Genomic DNA, 8,624 nt, shown 5'->3' with positions numbered 1-8,624 from the left:
CAGGACATTTGCAGAGACATTTACATAGGTATGGTCCTGCCACTGTCTGGGGGGCGGGTAAAGCACCTGCGACAGGTGGAGAGGTTCGAGGGCTCTGCGGGAGGGGGAGGAGGCTGGGATAGGATGATCCTTCTTAGGGTACCGTAGGGCCTGGGTGGTCCGGGGGAACCCCATTTGGAGAGAGAGGGTGTCCTGCTAACACGGCCACACCATAGCCTCCTGACACTTGGTTGGGGACAGGTCTTGTCCCCCTGACGTTTCAAACATTTGGGAGGAAAGGACACAGGTACTCACATCAGGAGACAGTAGGCTGGCAGATGGACCCCAAGCTTCAGAGCCCGACCAATCTGGGCCTGGCACATGGTAACATACACATGGCATCTGACCCACAGTAGCTGTGCCAAAAGTAATGGCCACAGTCAGCAAGAACCAGACATCATGCTGGGCGCTTGTCATTCGGCATCACTGAATGCTCACAGTAACCGGGACAATTCCTAACCCCAGGGGGCCGAGGCACAGAGAAGCTAAGAAACCTGCTCTGGGTTGCACAACCAGCAGCGCTGGGATTCAAGTGGCACCGTCAGACTCCAGGGCCGGCTCTGAATCACCACGCCACACTACACACTGCGAGGTCACTGCTTCGTTGAGAGCAGCAGAGCAGCAGCCGGGAGACCAGGAGGTGGGGGTGCGGGAGGGGTGGCCTCCCTCCCTCCCAAGGCCGCCGTCTCTCCGCCAGCAACCGTCAGTCAGCAAGTTCTGCAGAGTGAGCCCCGAGGGTGCCCCGTGGGGGACCCAGTACCCAGGGGCAGGGGTGTCAGCAGAAAGGAAAGTTGAAAGTTCCTAAGGTCAAAGGTGACTATCCCCCGAGGAGTGGGAGGGAGGGAGGCAGCTCCAGCAAATTTGGGACCCACTTGAATCAGAGACCCTTGTCCACGTGATGCCATTTTGGTCCTTTCCAGCCCTAACCGTGTGTGGCATAGTGGGAGCCTTAGGGGACTTGTCACAAAACACACAGCTCAGATGGTGTGTCACAGGCCTGCCAAGTGCTCCTGAGTCCCGGGCAGTGGGGAGGCTCCATGGTACAAAACAGTGATTGAAAACCCAGCGCTCTCCCTCGGCCCCACCCCAGCAGAGCCCTGCTCCCCCTTCGAGGCCCAGTCTGAGCCTCGCCCCCTCCAAGAAGCCATCCTGGGCCCCAATTCACAGGAACCACCCTGCTCTGAGCTGCAATAACTGCCAGGTCTGTATTGTCACTGAGCCCCCCTAACAGCCTTACATTGTTGACTGGCTCGCACTGATGGGGCATCTACACCTGAGGAACCCTGAGGCAGCTTGACTCTGGCTGACCTGATGGGACATCAGCTCTGTTTGCTGTGTGAGCACAGGCAGGTTGCTTAACCTCTCTGAGCCTCTGTTTCCTCCCCCCACTGAAATAGGGACCACAATTCCAGCCTCATCGGATCCACGTGGGGATTAAATAAAGTGGCATGTGCAATCACGGGGTGCAGAGCAGACCCTGGAGACAGGTGGATCTGCCAAAGTGCGAGATTGTCCCTTCTGAAATGAAACAAACTGCCACAGGGGGCCCCACAGGCTCTGCGTCCCGCTGAAAGAGCACAGAGCTTCTCGAAGTCCCCGGAAGACTCTGAGTGTCTCTAGCAGCTCCGGAAGGAACACGCCTCCCTTGCCCCTGACCTCTCCTGGGGTGGAGTCGTCCCACAGACATAGACGTAAATGACAGGGAGAGGTCACCTGCTCCTGCAGAGAGACACCGGATGGGCTGTGTGATCCTGGGCCTGTCCCTGCCCCTCTCTGGGCCTATGTAAACCAGTGGGAGAGAGGCGGAGACTCAACCCATAAAACAAAAGGAAAAGCCCTGCATGAGGTGCCTGGAGGTGTGGCTTCTGGGCCTGGCTCTCCCCTCCCGTGCCTCAGTTTCCTCCTCTGCACGATGAGGCCCACTGTGGCCTGCCCTGATCCACCCTCCGCGTGAACCAGTCTCAAACCCCAGCCCAGTCCACCCTCTGTCCTCCAGCTTCTCTCCGACCCCTCCCCGCTTCTGCCCACCCCAAGCTCAGACCCTCCCCTCCTCCTTTCTGGACCTTTCTGTCCGCCTCACGTGGACAGTTTAAATGCCCAAAGCACTGCCCGCATCCATCGCTCCTCTGCTCTAACGCCTCCAGGAGCTCCCCACAGCCTGCATGGGCACGGTTGAGCTCCTGGTCGTGGCACTCGAGGCCTCCCTGCCTGGTCCCAGCTCGTCCTCCTCCATCCCTGCCCTTGCAGCCCACTCTATTCTCCATCATGTGCCCAAGCCACGGCCACATTGGCCTCCTTGGAGAGTGGTCCCTGGAGGCTCCTCCTAGGATGGCATTCTGGGAGCCTCCGAGACCAAGCCACCTGCCCTCCAGACACGCCGGGAACTGCAAGGACAACAGCGCCACTGCAGCTTTTCTGGGCTCGTCACACGCCAGGACGGTGCTGTCACTTCATATGCATCGTTCGTTTCATTCCCACGACCCTGCAAAGCAGCCGTTTTTAAGATGAGGAAACTGAGGCTGAGAGGTTAGCCAACTTCCAGAGTCACACAGCTCACAGCTGCTGAAGCTGGACTATGCGACTTTGGCTGTTCTGCCTCCAGGAGCCGTCGCCGCCACGGCTGCCGGCGGTGGGGAGGGTGGGCTGCCCTCCCGCAGTGAGGTCCCACCTCGAGTCCGAGACGTCGGGGAAGGACAGGTTCCAGGGCGTGACGTCAGCCCGGCTCAGTTCTGAGGGAGAACAGAGACGCCGGCTGCTGGGAGCCCTGGGTGCTTTGGGGGCCCCAGCAGAGTCAGGCTATTCAGCAAAGCTGAGGGGTCCGGGGAAGGCAGAGACAGACGGCGTCTAAATCAACCTGAGCCCCCGGGGTGTGGCGCCTACCCCAGGATGTGAGGTGTGGGGATGGAGAAGACGAGTGGCTGGGAAAGCTATTAATCCCACGGGCACTGGCCGAGCCCGCTATGTAGCAGGGCTGGGCGTGGGACAAGGGACAGCCGGTGACACTAAGTGAGGCATAGGGCTTGCAGTATAGAGACAGAAATCAGGGCCCTCATGAGGGCAGCAGGCGCTGGAAGGTGCTGGGGCACTGGGGCCATCCATCATCGTGTGGTGTGTCACATCAGAGCTGCCAGCACCTGCGAGATCCACAAACCTACCCATTCTACAGATGGGGAAACTGAGGCCTGGAGAGAGGCAGTCGCCAAAGGGCCAGAAAAGCAGGTTGCTTCCCTCTCCACTCTAGTTAAGTCAAAGGCATGTCAGGACCGCTCTGTGATGCCCCACGCCACGCAGGCCGGGAGAGGGGGTCGAGGGGGGCGGAGGGCGCCGGCCAGCCAAGAGCTCTGGGGGGAGGCAGGGTCTGTGCCACGAAGCATGGCAGGGTGACGGTGAGAAGGAGCACACGTTATTTCTATCGTCACTGTGTTCCGAGGGCTCGCTACGCGCCAGGCCCTTCGCGGAGCACTCTGTGTGCTCCATCGTCCCACTTTATTCTCACTGCCTTTTGACGCGCTACCATTATGTCCCCGTTTTGCAGATGAGGAGACTGAAGTTCAGAGTGGAACAGTAACTTAGTCAAGGCCACATGGCCAGTCTGTGGATTGGTGGAATCCGAGGCCGCAATGGAGTTACTGGGAGTGGGGGCAACTGAGGGCCCAATGAGGAGGGAATCACGGGTCCCCCTCAACAGAGAGCTCCTCAGCGTGGGCTGTCAGCATGGACGGACCAGCTCTCTGAAGACCAAAATCTCAAGAAGGAGCACTGGATGGCGAGTCAAGAGTCTGGGCTCTGGTCCAGCTCTGTTCCAACCTGCAGGCTACTCCCCAACAACCCACTCCATTCTCCCGGCCTCAGTCTCCCCCACTGTGAAATGGACTCGGTGTTTCTTAACATTTCGGGGGCAAGGGTCCTTTCGAGGTTCTGACAAAGCCCCGGACACTGAAGCACACCCAGCGCCTGCAGCTGCGCACATGGAGCCGGGTGCCACAGCCTCATTTCCGAGCCTCATCTGCGGTCCCCTCTGGCCTTGACATCACCTCACAGGGGCGAGTGGATGAGGCTGGGGCGCTGGCCGCCCTGGGGACACATGCCCAGGAGCCCCACGTCATCGCCATTCTCCTCCGGGTTGCACACAGAGCCCCAGACTCACACAACTGCCCCCTCACGGCCCAGCCCAGGTCCCCAGGGCCCCGTGTTCACACCTGTGTGGCCACTGGTTGCCAAGGCGACAGAGAGCCAGGACAGGACTATGCAAAGTACCCGGGGGGCAGGCCGTGGAAACGGGGGGCCCTGGAGAAGCTGCCCATTTGCCTGGCATCTGCTCCCCGGGGCTCACGGAAAGGAACGGGCCATATTTGCTTTCAGCTGGAGGGGGCTGCCCTCCATGTCCTTCTGCCCCTGCTGTGGGGGGAGGAAGGCTGGCGCCTGGGGGGACCCCCGGAGGGGCCGACCCCAGGGACTGAGGGCCGCATCAGCTCCTCTCCCCACCACGCCCTCCAGTCTGTCTGTCTCTGTGTCCATCAGCACGTCCCTCCATCGGCTTCTCTGTCCCCCGCCCCCGGCCCACTTTTCCCGTGTCTCTTTCCCACCTGTCCTGCCTCCTTGGGGACGAAACTGGCAGCTGGAAACCCGGTGCCACTGGGGCTCAGGGTGCGGCAGGGGTGGACAGGCACCTCAAGGAAGGTGGGAGATGGGCCCTCTGAGCCACCTGGGAGGAGGTCCCTGAGGAGACCTCAGACCCACTTCTCAGAGGGCCTGGCCTCCCAGTCACCCCTCCGAGAGATCAGAAGGCAAAAGTGGAATGCATGGGGTGGTCCCCCAGGCTGGGGACTAGGGACCAGCTAAGGCCTTCAGGGAGAACCCTACGGTGGGTGGGACCCTATATCAAGCCCAAAGACCTACCCGGGCCCCCTCGCCAAATTCCCCTAGGTGACCTCAAGCAGGCCATGTCTCAACCAGAAAAAGATCTGGAGGTTCCAAAGGACCACAAGCTCAGCGAGAGCCAAGAGAGTGAGAGTCACCGAAGGCAGAGGGAAGGGACACAAACGTTGTAGAGTCTCTATGATTGCAAACATCGTTGCATCTGCTCACCACAGTGCTGTGGAGGGTTTTTATCCCTATTGTACAAATGACAAAACTAAGCCTCAGGAGGCTTGCCCAAGGTCACTGGGATTTGAACTCACTTTTGTGTCCCTCCAGAGCTCATACTTTTTCCATTAAACTTAAGGTTACATCTAAAGGATCAGACTGTCCAGAACAAGGGAGGTGACAGTCCTGCCATGCGATGTGATCAGACCTCACACGGTGGATGATTTGAACAGTAATGGCTCACATTGACAGATCCCTTCCTGGCCATCAGGCTCAGTGCTAGATTCATTTTCACGTTGTGGCTCATTCAATCCTCCTAACTGTAAGGGATGAGTACTATCACACTTATATCCTCATTTTACACAAGAGGAGACTAAGGCTCAGAGAGGTGACATGACTCGGCCCAGGTCACACAGCCAGGTTCCCAGCTCAGGATGACTAGACTGCTCTCCTTGGCACCACCAGAGGAGGTCACAAAGTGGACAAAGAACCAGAAACTGTGTCCCACAGGGAGCAGACGAAGGAATGGGGACGTTCCGCCTGGGGAGGAAGAGGCTCGGGGAGCTCTGGATGGGAGCAGAAAGCGCTGGCCCCAGCCACCCCCAGTGAGGTAACGCATCACGCAGCTGCCTGGTAAACGACAGCAAATGTTAGACTACAGTGCTGCTGGCTTCCTTCCCGGCATGGAGCTGGGGTGGGGCCCTCAATTTCAGCCCCAAGAAAAGGCTCGGGTCTATGACTTGGGACCTCTTCCTCTTCCTGCGGCTGAGGTCTGACCGGCCCGGGTTCCAACCCTGGCTCTGCCACTTACTGGCTATACGACCTCTCACAGGCGTTCCCACCCGAGCCTCACTCCCCTCGCCACGATGCCCACCCTGACGCACGTCACGGAGCAGGCGCCCGAAGGGACATCAGCTCTCCTCCTCACCACGGCCTCTCTGCGCCAAAGGCTCCGGGGGCAGAAGGTAACTGCTGGGCACATGGGTCTGGAGGGACGGCACAGCAGGGCTCTGGAACAGAACTCCGATGCACCTCGAGCCCTCAGGGCCATGTGGCACCTGCCCCACCATCCAGGGCAACTGCAACAACCTGAGTGAGGGGGACATGGCTGGCTGCATCCTTATGTGCGGGTCTCTGCACCTCCCGGAGCCTGTCTGCTCCTCTGTGAAACGGGAGGAACAGAATGTACCTGCGGTGTGGCGGTGAGGGCCCGAGGGTGTGACGTCTAAAGCATTTAGCTTGACGCCCGGCCCCCGGCCTGCACTCAAGCAAGCTGGCCCCACACAGAGGACATACAGGGACCGTGATGAATGCATGTGTGGTAGGTAGATGAACAAAGATGAAGACGTGACTCCATGAAAAGGGTGGGCCGGCACCCTGCTGCTTCCTCCGGCCCCCAGGAGCTCCGGCCAGCCCGGTGGCCAGCAGCCAGCACAGGTGGCCTCTCATTTCCTTAAAGCGTATGCCCCACTGGCAGCCTGCGGAACGGCGGTGGCAGGGACATCCGGCCTCAGTCAAATGGCTCATGCTTCGAGCCCAGACCTGCGGCCAGGCCCCCAGCCACAGCAGGGAAATGAAGAGGCTCTGTGGGCCACCACAGACATGGGGACTGACTGTGGTGACCATGCAAAGAGGCCTCAGGCACCCGGGCGTGCACTGTGCCCGCTCCGGAACCACCAGCCCCAAGTCTGGGGGACGAGGGAGGGCAGAGAGAACAGAGTGAGTGACGGCTTTGAGCCGCCCCCTGCCCTGGAAACACGGAGGCAAAGGCACCCAGCAGGGGAGGGCAGGGCACAAGGACAGTGGTGGAGAGGCAGCTGGAAGACGGGGACCTGGTGGGGCAGGTGCCGAGGAGCGTGGGCTGTAGGCACCCACAGACCTGGGTTCAAACCCTGGGCCCCCTACTAACCAGCTCGAGCCAGTCATTCCACCCTGACCTCCATCAGTCCTTCCACAGAAGGCAGATAAGTTACCCGGGAAGGTCAGTGTCAAGGTCATGAGACTAGGCAGCTAAGGTACTGCTTCGTACTTAGCCACCTCTGCTACCGTCTCAGCCTGACCTGGAGCAAGTCACTCCATTTGCTCAAAAACATTAACTGGCCTACATACAGTGACTATAAAAACGCAGGCTCTCCCCACTCCCCTCCCGCGAGCCCAGCCCGGGTCCTCCAGATGCTGCCCTCTGTCTCTGCATCAAGCCCCCTCTTGCACACATCAGCAGATTTGCCCCGGGTGAGCAGGGCGGGGGGCTCTGCCAAGGACTGAAGTCTCTGTTGCCCTCCCGGCGGCTCCGGTCCACGGGCTCCGACAGGGAGGCATCGGTGCCGTTCAGGAGCAGCAACTCGCACGTGATCTTTGGGTGGAGACAGGCCAGGATGGACATCATCCCCTCCCCAGCTGGCGGCTTGGACCCACGGATTCTGGGCTCCAGCCAACTGGCCAGTGGCCCCTCCACCTCATCCCTTGGCCAGCTGAGCGGGTCTTTCCCAGGCGGTTCAGCACTGAGTGTGGACATCCAGGTGGAGGACAGAATGGGTTTTGGGAATTGGAGAGACCTGGGTTTACATCCCAGACACACTGCACCCTGGGCAAGTCCCCTCACCTCTCTGTACCCGTTTCCTCGTCCGCACAATGGGAGCACAGCAGCACTGACTTCACAAGCTGTCGGGAGTGAGAAAACGTATGCAAAGCCCCCAGCACGGGCATCAGTCAGGGTTTAGGGAGAAACAGAACCAAGAGCAGGCAGAGAGGGAGAGAGGCATCATAAGGCACCGGCTCACACCGTGATGGGGGCTCAGGAAACCCAAACTCTGCAGAGTAGGCCAGCAGCCGGAGACCTAGGGAGGAGCTGCGGGCGGGGCCAAAGGCCGTCTGCCCGCAGAATTCCTTCTTGCTCATGGAGGTCAGTCTTTGTTCTGTTAAGGCCTTCAACTGATTGGAGAAGGCCCACCCACATGATGGAGGGCAATCTGCTTTACTCAAAGTCCACTGATTTAAATGTTAATCTCATCCAAAAAACACCTTCACAGAAACATCCAGAATAACTTTTAACTAAATATCTGGGCACCGTGCCCAGTCAAGTTGACACAAAATTACCCATCACAGCACATAGCAGTGGTTGCTACAATAGGTAAATGGCAACGTTTTTGAATCATTAATTATGTGTCTGGTATTGTACTAAGGACTTATAGGAATTAACTCATTTAATTCTCATGACAGGTGTGTTTATGTGTGTGTGTGTGTATTATTATGCTCAACTTACAGATGAAGAGACAGAAGGTCAGAGAGGTTGTGTAACTTTCTGGAGATCACCCAGCCCCAGCCTATGTGACTCACGTTCCTGCCGCCTCCAGCAGGTATTCCCAAACATCAGCGCCCACCCTTCCTGCCATCACACTGAGGATCTGCACCCTGACACAGGTGACACATTGGCAACACCACCAGTGTTGGGAGAAGTTGGCCGGCCCCTGTCACCCCCACCAGAAAGACCACCGAGTGGG

Source organism: Equus quagga, chromosome 5 (genome assembly GCF_021613505.1).
Source record: "Equus quagga isolate Etosha38 chromosome 5, UCLA_HA_Equagga_1.0, whole genome shotgun sequence".
Lineage (NCBI taxonomy): Eukaryota > Metazoa > Chordata > Mammalia > Perissodactyla > Equidae > Equus > Equus quagga.
This window is presented reverse-complemented; position numbering follows the sequence as displayed.